Source organism: Spea bombifrons, chromosome 5 (genome assembly GCF_027358695.1).
Source record: "Spea bombifrons isolate aSpeBom1 chromosome 5, aSpeBom1.2.pri, whole genome shotgun sequence".
Taxonomy (NCBI): domain Eukaryota; kingdom Metazoa; phylum Chordata; class Amphibia; order Anura; family Pelobatidae; genus Spea; species Spea bombifrons.
The window spans coordinates 52,676,924-52,700,047 of NC_071091.1; positions in this window are offsets into that span (position 1 = coordinate 52,676,924).

Below are 23,124 nucleotides of genomic sequence, written 5' to 3' on the forward strand. Positions count from 1 at the left end.
CCCGTTTATACTTTATGATTTATTATATTTGGCACATATACTTCACACCCTATGTTTATGTACAGGTACATTTAAAGACCAAGGGTACTGATTTTCTTTTTTGATTATTAGAAATGTTCACTTTGGGTATATTACCCATCTATGCTGCATCTATTGGGGCTTACCACCTTTTACATTCTCACTTACACATCTATGCTACATCCTATGGGTCTTCATACTACATACTACTTCATACTACGTACATTTTTCTTTTTTTCTCTCCTTTCACGTGATATGGCGACAGGAAGGTTTGCTTTTCTTTCTACAGCTCATGTTATCGCTGTTAGACAGTTTTCCCCTCCCAGCAGACGGTGCTGCATTTTTTCAATTCCCTTCTCTCCCCCCATAGAGCATGGGCAGATAATTTGGGCCTACTTGGAGTCCCCTGCTCGCTTTTCGATGATTCGTCATCCTTTCTCTGGGGCGTTCTAAACCAGTTACATCACACTCAATTTACCTTCTGTTCACTTCACAAGTTTAATGTTTATTTGTGTGATCCGGTGGCGGCACCTCTAATCGCGTTCCCTCCCTTTGTGGATTATGCTGGATTATGCCTGCTGATCTATTAAATTTAATTTCCCTAAATGTTAGAGGCCTTAACAAGCCTGAGCAGCACTCCAAATTACTGGCCCTTTGCACTCCTCAAGGAAAAAGATTGCCTTTATTCAAGAAACACACTTTAAAGCTGGAAAATAATTGAAACTGTTGAATAAACATTATACTCTTCTTATCGCGCTCCCCCTTGGCCAAAACCAAGGGTGTAGCTATTATCCTTCATAAATCATTACGCTTCCAGACATTAGAGGAGTGGAGGGACGCGGAGGGGCAGTGTATTTTTGTTAAAGGCTATATAGGATCTCAAAAGAGAACGCTGGCTAATCTAAATGTGCCCAACAAGTGTCATGCATGTTTCCTTACTTCCATCCTGATTAAATTAGCTGATTTCCAAGAGGGCACCACTCATTGGTGGTGATTTCAACATGGTATTTGATCCCAGGATGGACACTTCCTCAGGCAGCTCCCATATCCCCTATTCAACGAAGAGTTGTCAGGCAGTTGAAACGAAATCAACTGAGAGACGCTTGGAGAACTTTGTACCCAGAAAGAGGGATTACACTTATTTCATTTACCACTTCTCCGGCTAGAAAAGGGGAATCCACCATTAGTCTTACTGGTGCTTCCCTCTTAGATTCTAGAACGAAACAGAATTTTTTATTAACTAGGCACCAGTTTTATGAGTTCGGTGATAAGCCGGACAAATTGCCCGCTAGGGCCCTGAGGGCGAAGAGGGCCCAAAGTTATTTGGCACGTATTAGGGATCATAATAATAGGTTACACTTTAAATCTGAGAAGATCGCAGAGTGCTTTTGGCACTACTATGCCTCATTATACAATTTACCCCCAGCTCGAGGGGCTCTCTCTGACTCAGATGCTGCTGTTGATGACTTCTTACTTAAGAATCTGTCAAAGGTTTTGTCTGAGGAGGATAGAGAACTCCTGGAGAGACCCATTTCCCTCTCAGAACTTGAGCTGGCTATTAAAAATACCCCTGTGGGTAAAAGCCCGGGCCCTTATGGTTTTACTATTTTTTATTATAGAAAATTCCTTCCTGTTCTGGGGCCACAAATAATCTCCTGGTTTAGTGCCATTGCTCGGGGTATTCCCCTTGACCCTCATTCAGTTAAGGCTCACATTGTAGTCTTCCCTAAACTCGGGAAACATTTAGATTTATGCAGTAGCTACCGCCCAATTTCATTGATCAATGTTGCCTTGAAATTGTTAGCAAAAATTTTAATTTACCGCCTTCAGCCATATATCCCTGATCTGATCCACCCTGATCAGATGGGATTTGTCACGAGCAGGGAGGCAAGAGATAATACCATCAAGGTCGATAATATTATCGCTTCTGCGCAACAGAATAAGACCCCTCTCTAAAGGCATTTGATCGGGTCGCCTGGCCTTTTCTTCTTAAGGTGCTACGTAGGATTGGATTGGGGGTTAAATTTTTGTTAATGTGCGTTCAAGCTCTCTACATGACTCCGACTGCACATATAGTGCTAAATGGTATTGTGTCTGATCAGATGCGCCTATACAACGCTAATGCTAATGCAATCCGCTCTAATCCAGAGATTACGGGTGTACAGATTGTATTACAGTCACATGTACTGTCAATGTTTGCAGATGACGTTCTGCTAACCGTTACCAGTCACCTCCGGGCTCTCTCCCAGGTGATGGCTGAACTTGATCGTTTTTGTCACTCTTTTTCGAATGACAAAATAAATGTATCAAAGTCGGAGATTATGTTTTTTTTCCCTTGCTCCTGAAATGAATCGGCAGATCCAAACTGAATTCCCATTTAAATGGCGCACTGATCACATTAAATACCTGGATCTACTTATCCCCACAGATTTGTCAAAATTGCAAAGTTTGAACTATGACCCTTTGCTACGTACTCTTTTATGGTTTGGGAGGATTGGGGTGATAAAAATGAACATATTGCCTTGGTTCATCTACCTGTTTCAAATCTTGCCTATTTTACTACCAAGGGCGTTTTTTTGCTGTTGCCATAATGCATTCATCCAATATGTTTGGAGGGGTAGATCCTCTAGGTTAGCATTCTCTTATCTCATGAAATGGAAGCTTCAGGGGGTATGGGTCTCCCAAATGTGGACCTGTATTGGAGAGCAGCCCATAAGCGTAGGGTTATAGAATGGTCTATTTGCCCTGGGAAGCAGTGGATTTCTCTAGAGGAGTCCTTCCTAAACTGCCCTGTGAGTGTGCTTCCCTGGATTCCTGACCCCATGAGGTGTGTCAGTTATCCTACACATGCCTTTATTCCTTCCACTCTGAAGGTTCTGAAGAGATACTGATTTGTAGTTCTCCAAGCCTCCTGTTCCCGTTGACTATGAACCCTGACTTTGCTCCTGCTCATTCTTTGGAACGCATGAAAGCTTTAATGCCACCTTATGTTCGCATTCTTCATCTCTGCCATGTGCTAAGAGGTGATGAGCTTGGATCACTTAGAGATCTACTGGGATTTATCTTTCACCAAATGAAACATTTTATTCACTCTTTAGGTTTTGTGAAAAGAAGCTAACAGACCTTTAACCCTTGACAAGGTAGAACCACCCCCCATTTGCTCTCCAAACTGAATGCGATTTTGATTGAACCCCTGGCCCTTCTTAAACCATATTATTCCAGCCTCTGGGAGAGAGATCTGGACCTAACACTGGCCCCCGCAGACTGGGAGAAAATTCTCCTAATAACACACAAAGGCACCATTTCCAGCAGAATGCAAGAGACATCCTTTAAGCTTATTTCTAGATGGTACACAATTCCTCTGGATCTTAACAGGTTCTTACCCAATGTCTCTCCTACTTGTTGGAGGCGTGGATCCCATTCAGGCTCCCTTCTCTATATATAGTGGTCTTGTCCAATTATAAGCCCCTTCTGGGAGTCTGTCGTGCCTTTCATCAGAGAGGTGGCTGATCCCGATTTTCAAGCATTACCGGCTGCCATTCTATTACATCATACTAAAATCCCTCACAAGAGGTTGTTGACATTTCATTTACTAAACACAGGGAAAACTGTCCTCTCGAGGTATTGAAAATCTACCAATCCCCCATCTATTAAGGTTTGGGTTAATCTCGTAGAATTTATCTGCCACATGGAAGCTCTTACATGGTCTACCAGGGGTTCGGGTCATAAAAAATGGTTCCACTGGAAAAATGTTGTGTCTAACTTCGATACTCGCCCTTTGCACTTTGTAATTGGAGTACCATATTATGTATTTTCTCCATATATGTCACCTTTAGGAGTACTCCCTATCATCTTTTACAGTGTTCTCTATGTGATGTACAAATGATGCATACTTGCCTTTGTTACATGTAATACATTAATATCTTCTGTAGCCTACAGAAATACGTTGTTACTGTTATCATGACGTGACTGTTTTACTTGCCTTGTATAACTACATTGTGACACTTCCATATGTATACATTCTGTATTGTACTTCCGTATTGTATCACCTATTTGTGCAATAAACAGAGAATTGATTATGATATTTAGGTTTACATTATGTGAAATATATTGGTTGTAAGTTGTTGTTTCAAAAATTTGAATGGCTTGCACTCTCCAACTGGTATTACCGGGTTATTTAATTTCTTTCTTAATTTTGTTTGTGTTTATTTATAATGCTTGGAAAAAAAATGAATAGAACTGCTCATAATTCAGGTCATACATGCACCATCTGCTGCATATCTCAAATGGAGTCCGGATAAATAAAGCAAAGCCTCTGGGCTTCAGCTGTGCTCTAAATGATTCCCAGTGGGACTTATTCTGCTGAAACTAAACTTAAAATAATTGAAAAATTCGCATATCTGTCAAGGTGCTATTAGCTTGATTTTAACCTACAAAAAAGAAGAAAAATTTGACTGGTAAATGGTAAAAGCAAAAACAGAGAGAAGCCATACAGAACTATTATGTTGTACCAGGGCTGGTGGAAGAATTTTTGCTGTCCATTGGCTCCACCCCTTTGTATCTTCCTCGGGGCGGAGTTATGTGAACAGATAATATGCATGGCCCCCCCGGTTGACAATTCTTAAGTCTCTAATCCTCCTCCATTACACAATAAAGGAGCTGGAGCAAGGAAGACTTATATATGTAAAAAAGTAGCTGCCACTTGATGAGCATTGTGTTGCTTGTTTGGTGCAGCAGGAGGCTTTCTGGATGCTCGCTCATTCAAAGAGGCCCCTTTTCCAGAAGGGCTAGCCTTAGGAGTTCAGGCTCTGTGCGAGCCACTGCTGTAGCGCCCCCATCACCCCCCCAGAGTCCCATTGTCTCCTTGTTCCCTGTTCAACACCTCTCTTTTGCCCCCCCACATTTGGTTCAGGTATAGATCATATAAACACCACATGAAAACAAAGCATTGTATGTATAGATCAACTGAATAAGACATACAAACCCTGTATTTTTGCAGGTACAGAGTAAATACAGTAGTGCGAAAAAGGAAATAGACCTTTTTTTGAATTCTATAGTTTTTACACATCAAGACATAATAACAATCATCTGTTCCTTACCAGGTCTAAAAATTAAGTAAATACAACCTCAGATGAACAACAACACATAACATATTACACTGTGTCATTTTCAACAAAAATAAAGCCAAAATGGAGAAGCCAACTGTGGAAAAAAGTAAACCTTATGATTCAATAGCTTGTAGAAACACCTTTATCGGCAATATTTTGAAGTTATCGTCTTCAGTATGACTTTTATCAGTCCCTCACATCATTATGGAAGAATGTTGGCCCACTCTTCTTTACAACATTGGTTCAGTTTATTGTGGTTTGTGTGGTACCACAGTGGTTTCTTCAATTTTTCACTTCTACTAGCAAGCCTAATACAATTTTCTGTTGCCTTCAATATTTCAATACCATAAAGAGAAAAAATAATAAAATAAAAATTATCTTTTATTAAATTAAATTAAAAACCTCAATAGGTTGGTAATAGATCCCCCATCAAATATCAAAAAATATATAATGCCATGAAAAACATAATTGTTAAAACATAAGTAAACATGCACTACACCTCCCACACTGTACTCCAATAGTTCAAACACCCTTCATATCCCATGTGGTACTACTATACTGAAAGACCCACTGCAATAATAAATTAAACTGGGATCGAAACCATTACAAATACATTATTTGCCTCAAGTATTATAGTTTTTGTCTGTCCTTATACCGGATATCAACTGGCATATTTGTACCGGGTTGTGACCAGCCTTATGCACTGGAACGCTTCGTGACCTGATCGCTCCCCAGTGTAGGCTACCTAATCTGTCGGGACAAAGATATGAGACCTCTGGGAGGTCACCCCACATGCGTTTCACTATAATGGCTTTTTCAGGGGCTAATCGTTTTTTAAAAAAAAATATTTAGTACCTACCCAAAAAGAAAAAAGTGACCAATCACAAACTAGTTGTGCCGTTTACATCATCAGTTGCCATGGAAGGCTAGTGTTATACACCAATCAGAGATCGCTACTTAGAAGAGTTTGAGCCTATACATCCAATCAAATGGCATTCAAATTAGGTTTTCAAAGTGAGTACAAAACAAAGTATGAAAGTTGTTACATTCATAAGATGAATTAGGGCATCTTCATATCATACTGTTGTAATCCAAAAATATATATATATATTTTTTTAAAGAATCAGTTAATTAAATGTGTACATACCCACAATTGATTGTAAACTGTGTTAACCAGTGTTCCCTCTAAGCTGTGCGCTTGTGGGCGCGCACATAGCATTTTTGGAGAGCGCACATGTCCAAAAATTGTGCGCACAACAGTTTTTCCCAATAAAAAAAAATATATATAATTTTTTTGATACTTTATGCAGCGCGGATATTGTGCGCACAAAATTTTGGCTCTGGGAAAATTTTTGCACAAGATACATTTTCTGCGCACGCCACCTAAGAAAAATTGGATGGAACATTGGTGTTAACCCCTAATTTATTAAATCAAACTAAATAAAAGATGATTAATTGAATCCCTCATTCAGACCATAAGGGGGCACTGTTTCCATGAAGTAAATCCATTTGGCCCCTAACTGTAATAATAAACGGTTTCTGTTTCACTTCTCTGCCTTTTGGCTAAGATAAAGTGAGTACGTGTTAGCAGGGCCAGCCCAAGACATAGTGCCGCCTGGGGCGAAGTTTGAAATGCCGCCCCCCCCGTGCCGACGCCACTGCTCATTATCTACCCTTCCTTTCCCTACCTTCTCATTATCTACCCTCCTCCCTCCCTATTATCTACCCTATCCCCCCCTTTGTACTTCAGTTACCTTCCAGCAGTCCTTCGATGAGAGTCTCCCTGCTCTGCCGCGGTGCGTGCTGCTTCACTGCTGAGTGCCGCAAGCCGGCACCAAGACCAAGCTAGAGGGCTCGCAGAGGAGAGAGAGGGGCGCCAAGCGGGTACTGACAACTTGATTAGCGAAAACCACTCCGCGCCCCTTTCTCTCCTCCGCTTGGGGCGACAAAGTGCCCCAAAAATGCCGCCTGGGGCAATTACCCCACTCTGCTCCATGGCCGGTCCTGCCTGTCATTAAAGGACCTAGCAACTCTAAGGTTACATAGATTTCACATAATAGTAAATCACGTGATGTCATGTGAGGTATGACACCGATTTGTCATGATGATGCATTGCTAGACTACATTTTGTAAAAATATTATAAATGATATGACGTCAAAACTGAGGTTTCCATTCACATATTAGTGATGCGACTGAGTGATAGGTGGAGAGATGTCTAATAGGTTTCTAGTAGTAAGATTAGTATATTTGTGAAACATTTGTCTATAAACTGGAGTAGATGTGCGTCATAATACTAACAAAATCATCATGTTCTTCATCCTGTGGAAATTGTGACGACTGTAGCAGAATACACAGATATTTTATGGCTTCAATCATCATTTATTGATACATATATATGATGTTATTAAATTCCTATTATTATCTATTAGTATTAATAATTAGTTATTTATGCGAGGCTTCTTGATTGGCCCTCTGTGGCCACTGCATTCTTCATGAGAATTCCTCTTCTTATTTTGCTGGACTGAGTTCTTGTCACAGCGCTGTCTGGACCTTCTGCACTGAGCCATTTCTTCATAAAAGTCATGGTAGATAGAAATCTTGGCTCCAGTTAGATTATTCATCCGTTCCATGTGGCTGTGGAACTCTGGTCCATGGGAAGCATCCTTCTCTGTGATCATCAGAAGGGCGTGGATCATCTCATGAAGAAGCGTTTGCTCCAGATCTCTCCTCGGCCTCAAACTCAGCAGGGGTTCACTAAGGTGTATAGTGCACAAATTTCTGCTTTTGTCATAGCGACAAAGCCCAGCAGCCGTAATCATCCTCCGATTCCACTTCACCTCCACGTGGGTTAACTTTCCCCAGAAAAACAGGTGATTCAGCTTCAAAAACAACTCACGGATATTGTCCGTGGGGTCCAGAAACTCCCAAAATGGGTCAACCACTGAACTCCCCTCTGTTTTTAGAGAATCCATAACAGTAGGGATCTTCTGAAATAGCTCCAGCTCTCTCACACAAGAGTTATAACGGTGCCAACAACAGAATGGCACAATGTCATCACAGTGCCTTGATTCCCAAGCTTACCGATGACATCATAGTAGCTGCCATAGTAGCACTGAATGTTTACACCAAACTGTAAGCGTTTTTTTAAAATAAAAATCAAAAGCTAGGTTTAAGGGGTCTTGTTGTTATGTGTGCTAAAACATTGACAGGTTAATAAGAAAGGGTGATTTTTTTTTAGATATAAAAATTAGGTATAAAAATAAAGAAGACTTGGTCAACTATACACCAGAACATCATTATTTGGGAAATGAGTGGAAACCATGTTAAAGGATAGGATTTTAATTCTCTGAATGTACATGGTTTGCAAGGTCAGAAACAGTACGGGTTTACTGCTTCTTTTTGGGAAAGTAACCTAATTTATTTTTTGACTGGGTCACTAAGATAATAGACCAAGGAGAAGCTGTTGTTATAACCTGTCTAGCATTTACCTTTTCAAATCAGTGTCGCCTCCAGCTTTCATATTTAGTGGGGGGCATTTCTACATAATGAAATATGTGCAATTTTTTTGCAGTTTATTATACATGGTTAGTAATTTATACATGTTCTTTAAAAGTTCCTGCTCATCGAGAATAAAATGAAAAAAAAATCAGTTCATTATCGCAACTTTTTTGGTTTCTTTTTTCGATTTCTTAAGAGATGTCTAACATGTATAGAAGTATGACCTTTTTAAGTAGCCAGTGATTGGTTGCTCAAATACTGAAAAATGCACTGCCAGATAAGTTTTTGCCAGGCTCAATGCAGTGAACCAGACTACAGTGACTTTTTTAACTGTGATTTCTATCCACATATTGATGCTGCTACCGATAATGCGTGGAGAGATGTCTACTTAGGTTCCCACTAGTAAAATGAGTACATTTGTAAAAACATTTGTCTACAAACAGGAATAGCTTACCATCATAATACTAACAACCTCATCCTGTGGAATTTGTGACGACTGTAGCAGAAAACACAGATATTTTATGGTTTCAATTATTATTTATTGAAACATATATATATATGATGTTATGAAAATTATCCATTAGTATTAACTATTAGTTATTTATTCTGGGCCTCTTGGCAGGCTGTCCATGGCCACTGCTTTCTTCACGAGAAATCCTCTTCCTATTTTGCTGGTTCTTGTCACAGCGCTGCCTGGACCTTCTGCACTGAGCCATTTCTTCATAAAAGTCATGGTAGACAGAAATCTTGGCTCCAGTTAGGTTGTTTATTCGGTCCATGTGGCTGTGGAACTCTGGTCCATGGGAAGCATCCTTCTCTGTGATCATCAGAAGGGCGTGGATCATTTCATGAAGCAGCGTTTGCTCCAGATCTCTCCTCGGCCTCAAACTCAGCAGGGGCTCACTAAGGTGTATAGCGCACAAATTTCTGCTTTTGTCATAGCGACAAAGCCCAGCAGCCGTAATCATCCGCCGATTCCACTTCACCTCCACGTGGGTTAACTTTCCCCAGAAAAACAGGTGATTCAGCTTCAAAAACAACTCACGGATATTGTCCGTGGGGTCCAGAAACTCCCAAAATGGGTCAACCACTGAACTCCCCTCTGTTTTTAGAGAATCCATAACAGTAGGGATCTTCTGAAATAGCTCCATCTCTCTCACACAAGAGTTATAACGGTGCCAAAAACAGAATGGCACAATGTCATCACAGTGCCTTGATTCCCAAGCCTACCGATGACATCATAGTAGCTGTTGGTGCACTGAATGTTTACACCAAACTGTAAGCGTTGCTTTACAATAAAAAAATAATAAAAAGCTAGGTTTAAGGGGTCCAAACTTGCTGTTATATGTGCTAAAAACATACCAACAAGAACACTGACAGGTTAATAAGAAAGGATGATTTTTTTAGATTAAAAAATTAGGTATAAAAATAAAGTTATATATATATATATATATATATATATAAATAAAGTTATATATATGAGGAAAAGGAGAAAATATCAGTAAAGAACAATTAGAGTAAAGACAAATGAAGAGAGTTACAGAAATGAGGATGAAGATCTAGCCAACTGCCTAAAAAAATACTTCTGTTGATTTCTTCAGAGGAAGATGAAGGGACGTTATAAAAGAGGAATAGGGAGACATGTAAAACATGTGTGTTCATAACGGAATACTAAAATCCTGGCAAAGCCATTAGAAGACTTATTTAACCAGTTATTTAACTTGGTCTACTAGACACCAGAACATCATTATTTGGGAAATGAATGGAAACCATGCTAAAGGATAGGATTTAATTCTCTGAATGTACATGGTTTGCAAGGTCAGAAACAGTACGGGTTTACTGCTTCTTTTTGTGAAAGTAACTTTATTTTTTTTTTACTGGGTCACTAAGATAATAGACCAAGGAGAAGCTGTTGTTATAACCTGTCTAGCATTTACCATTTCAAATGCATTGGAGATTCTACAGAATCCTCTACATGCAATTTCCACTTTGCCAACTTTCCAGATAGCTGTTGTGCAAGAAATGTGTTTAGTGGATAAAATACTTACACCAAGTCAGCTTTTGTGTTTGTTCAGCAAGCATGCCTGTGATTAGGGAGTATAAGCTTGGCCCTCTGGGTTTGAGTTATAGTGTCCCTTCTTTCTCAGTTTGCACGTTAATAAGCACACTGTATTCACCTTGGATACTCTCTTGATGCACCTTTTTTTACACCCATCCGAAAATTGCCCTGGCCTATGGCTGGTGGTGGAGGGGGAATTTTTGGCTGGGGCCTGTGATACTTTCACTGGAACTTCTTTTTGCACCGGCACTTTTCATTTTTTTTTGTTTTTAGTGCACAGATGATTTCAGGTAAGCACCATTGGTTCGCCTGATGCTACAGTGGAGCTGAGTCCCCAAAGACTGTGCCCAGTTTTAGAGGGGTGGTGGGGGGAGTGGTGTGTGCCTTCTGGCCCCCAGAACTCTATTGAAGACCCTCATTTCTAAGTGCACGTGAAGAATTCAGTGGAGATCCTAGAAGTTTTGGCCCATCCAAGGCTTCTACCTAGGTGCGAAGGAAGGGGCCGCATATACATAAATTCACAAAGAGACCACAAAGAGAGAACTGATTAGTTTATACTTACTTTGTATAAAACCTTTCACAGTGCTTGTAAATTTGAAACAGAATCATCCAGGACTTTAGGAGGTGCCTTCAGATTGATCTAGCAGGACCTTGAAATTTTAGTGGCGCCTTCGGATTGATAAACCAAGATTTTGTATGTACATTCATTGTATACATTTTATAGTGTATGATGAAATGTAACCATATTTCATACCTCATAACTTTGAAGATGCTAGGTGCTGTGTCCCTTGTGTGACTCCAATGCCTGGTCCCTGTAAGAATTTATAGCACCTAGGATATCTGGGATCCTTTGAAGCTCTTTATCTGGTACTCATGCAAGATGCCCTTAAATTTAGGCATTTCGCATTACACCAGTCCTTTATGGAGCTGCTCCTTTAGAAGAAGGAGAGCTCTGGGTTGCCTTGGGGCTTAAAGTGCAAAAATCCATTGCACTGCACCATGGCTGAGATTTTACAAATGAGATCAGGGAAAACACATATAGGCATTATGCCTATAATCTTTGGTATACTATATACTTTACATCACAATAATTTACAGATCATTTCAAGAACGATTCAAATGTGCTTGGAAGATACAGTATTTTGAGAAACGCAGTGCAGGCATGATTATTTTATTATTTATTACATATAAAGAACTTCTGGAAAAAAACTGAAAACTGACACGTACAATTTACAAAAAAATACCTCCCACTTTGAATACGGTTGAAAATATCAGTATGATGATCATGTGACTAGTCCAATCAGCCTCCTCGCCACAATCTTGCAATATTCTTCTTGTCACTTTCAATTTCAATGACTGTTCTATATACATTTCCTCCAATTGTTCAACTGTATTATTGGTATTCCAATCTCTTTCTAATGTGTTTTTCATCTTTCGTGTGCATTTATCACAATTTATACTAAATGGGACAAAATACACTCATCAGAGCTAAGTTCAACCCATTATAAACAAATAGGTTTTTATATATTAATGTTTTGCTTTTGCTCTACTGGATTGATGTAAAACTGCTAAAATCTGCCAGTTCATCTCACCATTAGCATAGAATCAAGGAACATCAATAGAATAAAGGTCCATCATGGCAACATTCATTTTTATTGCATTTATTTTCCTATAGAATTGCCATAGGAGTAAAAAAAAAAGACGAAAACAATAACCATACGTATTTTACGCATTTTTTTTAAATCTAAAATAGCCACTATTTATTTTATTAGGAGTTTATACAACCATGACCTCCTAATTTACAATATCTAATCCTAATTGTTAATTCTATTGTATATGCATTGAAAATCACATTTTTTTACCTTATGAGTTTTCACTTACAGCTAATTGCAATTCCACTGTAATATCAATATATATGCATGCATACAAATGACTTCCCATTAAAGCAGAATTCAAGAATACCCGTATCATCTAGGAAAAAATATCAAATCTGGTTTGCTTGTTTTCCCATCTGCTTAAGAAATAAATCATTTAATGAACAAAGTGCCTTGTTGAATAACATACCCATTTCAAGATACGTGCAAATTATTATGGCCTACAGCTTTAAAAGTGGTCTTATAAGCTCAGTGGTTAACCCTTTAAGCATAGGCTTGTATGTTTATATAGGCATTGTAAAGGCTTCAATGCCTGTGTCGGGATTCTAAAATTCTGGCAATGAAACGCTAAGAAATTCTCAAAAGATAATAAGAAGGGAGGTTCTACAGTTAGCTCGAATGGACTAGGTCCTGCTGTCATTCAGAATCAGCCTTTTGTTACCCTGCACCTGAAGACTTGTCAAGGTTAATATTTGCGTAGCGCAGGCAGCTCAGACTGGTCACCACCAGACCATACAATAACTGTATTCTTCAGGGTGGTAGCCAAAATGGTTCATGGTCAACCAAAGAAAGGAAATGCTTACATAACTATATTAAACATTAGCAGGTCCCATGACCTTCTGGGAGATTTTCCAAGTTTGTAACGATTAAACAACATTAGGTTCCCTGCCAGTCTTTCACCAGAGATAAAATTACGGGAAAGTATGGAAATATTTGCCTTTTTTTCACTAAATAATAATTCCCATGATCACGAAAAAAGAAGAGTATAAGAATGGTATGTATTGTGTTACTATATGTTATTAAATATCGCATGTAAGTAGATGTACCTGTACATCTGTAGATGATTATCTGTCTTCTTTTGCACCTCCAATAATGAATAGATTTTACAAATAACATAATACAGTCAGTGATGTAATTACGTTTGGGGCTGCCCTAGACCTGGCAAGGAAAGCTGACATATGATGTCATATCACAGCAAGCACCAGAACCCTTTAATACAGTCTATGAGGCCGTGCTGATCCGGCACAGTATAACATGCTGGTAAGTGAAAGAATATAAGAATGGTCTTACCGTCTGACTTTCAGTTTGATGTTAGATCATATTCCAAACAATGTAGTCCATTGTATAAACTATTGGTCTTGCCTTAGAATCGAGATAGCTTTATGCCTCTACCGCATCTGCTGGGAGGCTATTCAACTTATCTGCCACTCTTTCAGTAAATGAAAACTTCTTTACATTACATCTAAGCCTCTGACCCTGAAGTGTGTGATCTGCTCCCCCAGTTTTATATCAGGGGGACTGTGACCCCCATGGACCTCCTGACGTAGGCCTAGTGGACATAGGCTAGAATACGTCACTGACTGGATGACCTATGTTAATGGTGCCATTAAGTCTTCTTTTAAACTGTTAAATTGTTGTGAATTAACGGTTTCAAAAGGCGTAGAGAGCTGCGCATCATGGTTGCTCACATCTCTTGAATTTTAGTGTTATTTTGGAGATTGAGACAGCCCTTACATTTAACATTAACAGAATAATTTTTTCAGTTTGCCTACACATCTACCACCAAATGTTGAATTACATTTAAACTGATTAATTAAACTAGTGTATCACAAATTCTAATTATTTCTACCATATTCCACATTTATTTTTACATGCATCTGTATAAGTGTTTTAAATGCATAATTGAGGCTTCTTAATTTTTTTCAAACCACTTTCTTTTGTAAGAACTGAAAATCAAGGACAATTTAAATCATGTTTGTGTCATGTATGTGAAAACCTTTTTTATTTAAGAAACTAGGCCTTTATTGGTAGGTAAATGAGACCCATGGATTAGATGTTTTCATTGTGACCATTGTTTTATTACATTTCTTTGGATTGACAGATTGCCTCTTATATTGTGAAACCTTGTCCATTCTAGTGACTGGTACGTCATGCTTTTCAAGAACATACCCTGGAAAAGTAGAGAATAGATTAGAGTATATATATTTTCCCCAGGCATGTTTTTCCCATTTTCTTGACATGCTTGTCTAATAAATACTGTTTTATGAAGTGCAAAAAAAATCACATGTTTTGTGATGGCTTTTCCCCCCAATCCCTGGTCTAAAGTCAATGCCTGGTCTAAATCATTGAATGCTTTTATAATTTTCTTTTCTCGATATTTCATTCTGAATTAAGTTTGATAAATATTGTCATCTTTAATTCCTAATAAAAACATGATTAACCTTCCACTATTTTCTTAACAATACAATATTTGTTATTATATTTTATTATTAAATTATTAAATTACATTTAAACAAATTTTTTTTTTGGTCATGTTACTGTAGTGAATTTTGAATTATGGGAACACTGAATTTTATGCAGTTTCTATAAAACCTGATACACATTTTTTCTAATATAAATCCAACCAAAGCAACCATGACATTTAACATTTATGCTATACACAGAGCTATACAAAAGAGCTTCACAATTTTACAGCATGACCACACTAGGAAATGAATGTTGTAAACTATACTGTATTTTTTTTATTTTACTGCAGGTTGATAGATTGTATGCTGAAATGTACTATTATAATAATAACAATAATAATAATTATTATTATTTTTATTAATTGTTTTAAATACCACCATATTATTCCACAGGACTGTACAATGTGTAAACAGGACATAACAAGTGATATATATAACATAACAATTTGATTTACAGAAACAGGTGATGAAGGTCCTGCTCAAACAAGCTCACTATATTTCATTGCTAGTGTTGGACTGATATGCGTTAAATAAATGTTTATCCTGATGAATATGGCAAGAAATAATAGTTTATGGCATTTCTGTAATTGTATGGGATTTAATATCTCTGAAATCCATTACTTCAAACGACTTTTTGTAGGTCACACACATGGGATTAAAAGTAAAACAAATTCAGTTATAGGTCACAAGATGCAGATTAAAGTGAATGACAGATCAAAGAAAAGTTGTATGGGAAACAAGAGATATATTACCAGGAATTCTGTTTCAAACATGGAAAATATCTGGACAGGTGTTAAAAGATTAGATTTGAATGCAGTGGTAACCAGTTTGCCCCACTAATGCCATTAATAACTCTGGAAGGTTAAATTGCCAATTGAAGCTATTTTGTCTGCATGCCTTCTAGATGTGTATTTCTTTTAAAGAAGAGCTGCTAGCATTACAACATTTATCATAATGAAATATACTTATCTCCTTGAGTATGATCTACTCTGCTGTAAACTTCTTTTATCTGCACACCTGGATGCTACTGTTGTCAGTCATGATATTTGGGTGACTTTGCCTGCTGGAACACCACACTAAGCTGACGCTTTATAGTAATGCTAATGTAATTCTGCCAATACAATGAGATGTACAGGATGTAAGCCTGGCTGATTGAGACTGAGTCATCCTATTGTTTACCACAATGCAGTATGAGGCTGTTCGTCAAGTAGATTGGGCTATGACAACACAGCTAGAACACATACAAAATGGCTAATAGGCAGCTATCATGCCAAAAAATTGCAACTTTTTATTTGAAAACTAGTAATACCATTTTTGGAACAATAATACATGTTTGGGTCCTGTAGAAAAGATTGTAGCATGGTTTATCTTGTAGTGAGCCCTGGAGACAGAATAACAAAAATGGCGACATGACCGTCATAGGACGAGGTGACTGAAGTCAAAGGGTCAAGTGTTGCCTCTGGTCAGTGGGATGGCAGCTGGGCCAGCGTTTGGTAAGATTGGTGGAGCATTGTTGCTGGGAAATTTGTTAGTGTGCCAGCCGCATATAAATAACCCTCTGATAAAGTGCTGTGGCCTTTCCATATTCCAACATGGTGTATCTGTGTCATTATTTGGGTATGGGATCAGGAGCCAGTAGACAGTTCACAGGTCACATATTATATAATGTATATACTGTATATACACACATCCCACCATATGTATATTCTACAGGATCAACCATTATATATTATGTAATTAGCCTTTATCACACTAAAAAAAGCTGGATTAACAATTTGTCAACAACATATAAATTACAATAATACAATAGTCATATATATACAGGGCCGGCCTTTGAGATGTATACGGCCAGGGCCGCGCTGAGGTGGGTACACAGGGTGCACAGCAAGGAGAGGAGAAGAGGGGCGCCAAGTGGTAGCAACCTCTTGGCCCCCTTTGTCTCCTCTGCTCCCTAATATGATGTCATATCCTGATGCGCAGAGGTGAAGCTGCGCGCCGTGGCAGGGCAGCGAGACTGAGGCTTCGCGCTCCTACCACAGAATTAATTTATGGATGAATTGTATGAATGAGTGAGAGAATAATTGAATTGGTATGTGGATGAATTGTGGTAGGGTGCGTGGAAGGGGTGCAAAGAAATTAATTGCCTAGGGTCCAATTTAAATGAAAAATGTTTCTGTTACAAAGATTGCACTGTTAGCTGTTTTTTTCCTATATTTAATGTATTTAAGGTACATTATTATTTCCAGTGTTTCCAGTTATATTTTATTGTACTTGTTTGCACTTGCACATAAGTAATCTCTAATTAAAACTAGTTGTTTGTTACAATATTTTTTCCCCTTTCTTTTTTGTTGAGGGAGGCACCAGAGAAGTACTCTGCACAGGGCGCCTGAAGGCCGGCTCTGTATATATATATATATATATATATATATATATATATCTCAAATAACAGATGGAATAAGTATCTTGTGATAATACCTTTTTTATTGGACTAACAGAATTTTGGAATGACAAGCTTTCGGGAGCTCTTCTCCCTTTCTCAAGTCTAAAACATTTCTGAGCAAAACTGTATATATATATATATATATATATATATATATATATACTCCCAGTTTTGATGTGGACTGCAAAATATGCAAGCAACAGAATATTTGAAATCTATAAATCTAAGGGGGTTTATATTGGTTTAAACTGTATTTATTTGTGCTAATGGTATCTGGTTATTCCATTACCTTACTGGGTTATTGATGTGTTATTGTGCATCACACATTCCTGGAAGCTAATGTGAAACTGAGATAAGGTTTGTGAACCTTGTTTTTTTTATTTCTTTGAAAAATAGGTAGTTATTAGGTTATATGCTCCTGGAATGTAAACGACTGCCAATCAACAGGAACTGACTTGTAATTTTTTTTAAAAATCACATTGTAGCCCCAGAAGAGGCTAAAATCTAATCCCAATATATTTTTGGAAATACAATATATATTACCTTGCTACTTAGCAATCTGAGAATCTGTGGTGGGATTTACTATAGTAAATTACTTCATAAATAAATAATTTAGGGAAATGAGGTTCTGCTTTTTGCTTGGTTTATTGGGTTTTCGCAAAAGCATATAATTTTAGATCATTTAGATAATTCAATGGGATAATCTGTATACCTATGCATGAGTACCTAGGTGTACAGATTATCCCATTGTTGCATATGTGAGTAATGGAGGTGCAGGAAGGTGTTGAGGGAATAGCAGATGGGAAGCACTATATTGTCCTACTAGTCCAAAGGAGAGAATGCCTCCACGTCATAAGAGCCCTTGGGGACTCTGGGATGATTATAACTGAGAGGGTTTGTGGAGTCAGTAAATTTGAAATGGAGCTAGGTGAATTAGGCTGCTGTGAATACAGTATATACATATATACTGTATACAGGGCCGGCCTTAGGGATGTGCGACCTGTGCGGCCACACAGGGCACCATGGCAGTAGGGGCGCCTGTCCGGGACTTAAATTAAAAGATTGTTTTTTTTAAACTTTATCCTTCATGTTAAATAAAGTAAAAAAAAAACAAAAAAAAACGATGCTTTAATTTAAGTCCCGGGCAGGGGTGCCGAGCGGTTGCTCATGAAGTTTTCAGCGACCGCTCGGCGCACCTCACTCTCTGTGACTCAGTCGCGGTGCCGGCATTTCATGTTGAGCGCCGGAATATGACATCATCATATACCCGCGCTCAACATAAAATGCCGGCACCGCGGCAGAGAGGGAAGACGGATGCCTCCCGCTCCCACCGCAGGCCTCCGGCAACAAGGTAAGTGAGGATAATGAGAAGCGGGAGTAGATAGTTAGAAGGGCGGGGAGGGGATAGTGAGAAGGGGCAGAGGGGGGGTTGTGAGAAAGGGCAGAGGGGGGAATAGTGTGAAGGGGCAGAGGGGGGGCGCCAGAGGAGTAGTCAACACAGGGCGCCAGCACTTAAGGCTGGCTCTGACTGTATATTTCAATATATATATATATATATATATATATATATATATATATATATATATATATACATACACACACATATATATATATAGATATCGTATAGGCTACATTATAGGCCGCACCTGATTATAGGTCACCCTTAAAGTTTGGTGCTAGTTTAAAGAAAAATGTATTTTTAAAGAAAAAATACACATTAGTGGAATGGTAAAACAGTATTTTACCTAATAAAAAGGAATACATGTATTTTAATATTTTTGGTAACTATTATGCAATTAGTCAGAATATGTTACATACAAACAGAAATTTGGAAAACCAATAGCCATTTGAAAGTCCCCCCTCAATTCATAATATATATATAATTCCTTACTTATAAATATTCCCGTCTGCCTGCTGATATGCCACTCTGCCCCTCAGATATGCCTCTCTGCCCCCCTGATATGCCACTCTGCCCCCTAGAAATGCCACTCCCCCAGACTTACCAATGCACCCCCAGACTCCCTGGTGTCTAGCGGGGCCAGGGATGCGCGCAGACAACCTCAGCTGCCGGCACTTCCGCTGGGGCTTCTATGGTGGAGCACCGGAAGGTTATGTCACGCCGGTGCTCAGTTATAGAACCCCCGGCAGAAGTGCCAGCAGCGGAGGTTTCTACCGGCTGCCGGAGAGGAGGATCCAGGTTACCTGCAGCAGGGCTAAATGAAAAGAAAAAAACCCGCCCAGAACGGGTTCGTGGCACCCCAATACAATATGAGTTCATTAGATATCTAATTCAAGTGGCCAACATTTACAGACATTAGTACACAATATCTTTGTTTTTTGTTTTGTTTTGTTTTTTGGTTATTTTAGATAATTGGAGCATTTGAAAACAAATATTATTATCACTTTTTATTTTATTGTATTGTAATTCCATTAAATAAATAAAAATCAGTTAAAAGATCGCTTGTTTGGCTATTTCAAATGACGGATTTCATGTTGCACAGAGCCATGCCGTTTATTTTTCACTTAGAGAAAAAGCTTATGTGTTGGTTTGTGTACACCATTTCTCTGCTTGTGAATGACCTTTAGGGATTAATGGATAATTGGTTTTCCAAATATATCCACTCTACAATTAGTACTCAAATAATAGTATACACTTGACATGAGGGGGGTGATAAATTGCAGCTCATTTTCATGTATTTTGGTCTAGTTACTATAGCAATAAAACAAAATTACCTGTAATTGGGTGTAATGACTTTAGTTAATAACATTGAGGCCTAATTGTTTAAAACCTCTAACATTCTGTTTGTGCTTTCATGTCCTCAGACGGGTGAAAAATATTTCCAATTACATTCCTTACAAAACAGCATGCAAAAATATTCCAGTTGAGTTAGTTATGTTTAAACCAATTTAATGAGTTTGGGAATTTACGAACAATTGGGTTCAATTTGTTTTGTCTTAAGAAAGGGTTAATATGCTTAAAATAAGTACATGTATTCAAGCCATTTGAAAATAAAAATGTACTTATTATTTATTATTAAAGCAGTCTGTAAAGATTTTGAATGTGTTTTATTGGTCAAAATATGACATAATAGCTTTGAAATGACATTAAAATGTATATTTATACACAAACATAAACCAAATGTTTTTGAAATAGTATATTTTGGAAACAATAACGAAAATGGAATTATAAATGATATATAATATTGAAATTCAATATTATGGTAGGCATAAATAGTGATCTAAAAAATATATTTAAAGCAGGCTCACTCATATTTCAATGGATGTGCCTAAACATCATTCCTGCTACTTGCAAACGGTTAGCACGAAAACCAATAAAAAATAGGTATTTAAGTACAGAGTAATTAAGTATGCATTCTATTATTTCTTTAACCCCTTAAGGACCGGGCTCATTTTTCGTTTTCTACCCTGTGGGACCGAGGCTGTTTTGACACTTTTGTGGTGCTTGTGTTCAGGTGTAATTTTCTCCTCACCCATTTAGTGTACCCACATAAGTTATATATTGTTTTTTTCAGGACAAGATGGGCTTTCTTCAGATACCATTATTTTGATCGTATCATCTTATTTACTATAAAAAAAATAAAAAAAACATGGTGAAAAATTGAAAAAAAAGACATTTTATGACTTTTATTTGAAAAATCTTTTACTCACCTAAAAAAGCAAGTAAAAAAACTAGCTAAATAGATTCTACTACTTGTCCTGAGTTTAGAGATACCCAATGTTTTTATGTTTTTTTGCTGTTTTTTGTACGTTATAGGGCAATAAGTACAAGCAGCGTTTTATGATTTCCAAATCTTTTTTAACAAATCTGGTCAGTCCGCCTACATCTCCTCTTTGGAACATCTTTGAAGCCGGTTTACTCAATTTAACCCATTCAAACCATATATTTTTGAAAACTAGACACCCCAGGGTATTCCAAATGCTGTTATTTTAACCCTTTCCATGCACCAATTATACAACTACACTTTGTCAAACTTTGTAATAGTAATTTTTTTTATTTTTTTTTCCACACAAATTGTACTTTAGTTATAGATATACAGGTTCTGGTATATGTCACTGTCAAACAACACCCCAATATGTGTTCAAGAACATCTCCTGAGTACAGCGATACCCCACATGCATGGGTTTGTCAGATTGTTTGGCTGGTAAAAGGCTACTTTTGGGGCATGCGTAATTCAGGTGGTCATTTGGTCATTCTGCCTCCATCTCCTCTTTGGAATATCTTTGAAGCCGGTTAACTCAATTTAACCCATTCAAACCATATATTTTGGAAAACTAGACACCCCAGGGTATTCCGAATGCTGTTATTTTAACCCTTTCCATGCACCAATTATAGAACTACACTTTGTCAAACTTTGTAATAGTAATTTTTTTCACACAAATTGTACTTTAGTTATAGATATACAGGTTCTGGTATATGTCACTGTCAAACAACCCCCCAATATGTGTTCAGGAACATCTCCTGAGTGCAGTGATACCCAACATGCATGGGTTTGTCGGGTTGTTTCAGATTTAAAATGCCACATTTGGGAAGTGCGCTTTTTTTCTCCATTTTGGTCAGTCTGTACCTATGCCCTATCTGTGAGCTAGGCCACTCCAATTTACCCCATCAGCCATTTTTTTTATATATTAGACACCCCTTGGGTATTTGAAGTGCTTTTATTTTAACTCTTTGAGATTTTTGAGAAATTTTAGCACTTGCTCAAAATAATAAACTTTATTTTTTATTTTTTTTATTTTTGTAATACTTTTTTTATATTTTTTTTACACATTTTGCTGGTACTGGATGGTTCATCTAGTGACATCACTGCATAATTATTTTTAAATGTTAGCACATTTTTTTTTTTTTTCCATTTTTTTTTTTTTTTTATTTTTTTTTTGAATATTTTACTAATCACATAGTGATTAGAAAGCTGGGCTCCATTGACTTGCATGGTTGAATGCAGTACCTGTATTCAACCAGCAAGTGGAGCCAGTTCTCTAGAGGGTCTGGAGACCATCTAGCAAATTTTTTCTTGTTTACTTTTTTTTCAGAGCGGCGGCCATCTTACTTGATGGCGAAGATCACCGGCAGCTGCGGCTGTGACCGCTCTCCGGAGCGGTCACAGCCCACCTAAAGGTAAGTGTTTGGTGTCGCTGGATGCCTCCTGATCGAGGCATTCCAGCGACACCATTTAAGTTTAGGAGGCGATCGTTGATCGCCTCCTAAACGCTTTTAAAACGGGCGTCCGCCGCCATACAATGTATGGCGGCTGTTGACGCCCCGGGGAGGGGCCAGCCATGGCCCCCGATGCCGATCTCGGCCTTGCTGAATGCCTCGACATCGAGGCATTGCAGCAAGGCCGTTTAAGCGAAGAAAGTGATCCTTGATCACTTTCTAAGCTTATTTAACTTTTTGACGGTTCAGGACCGTCAAAGGTCATTTAGTGACCTTCTTGTCATGACGGTCCTGAACCGGCAAAGGTCGCGAAGGGGTTAAAAAAGTACTTCCCTTTAGGAGAAACTGCAGGTCTGGAGATGCAGTGGACCACCCATTCTGTGGTCAAGTTTCTTGCCACTTTTGGTTGCTTGAGATTTAATTAGTTGTCTAGGTCAACACTGGAGCGCAATGACAGTGAGTATGACATGAGCAGTGGTAAGCAAATGTGTTTGGCCGAGCACATCACCTGCAAGATTAGTAACTGAGGTTGATAAAAAAAACATATTTTCATATATTTTCCCCCAAATCCAACCTTTTTAGTTTACCTTAATATCTATGGGCTCCCACTCATCTCCCATTTCAACTTAAGAATGGTAGACCATTAGGTAAGACCTTGTCAACCTTATTTCTATAAGAATAATTATTTTGTTGGAATAGGTACC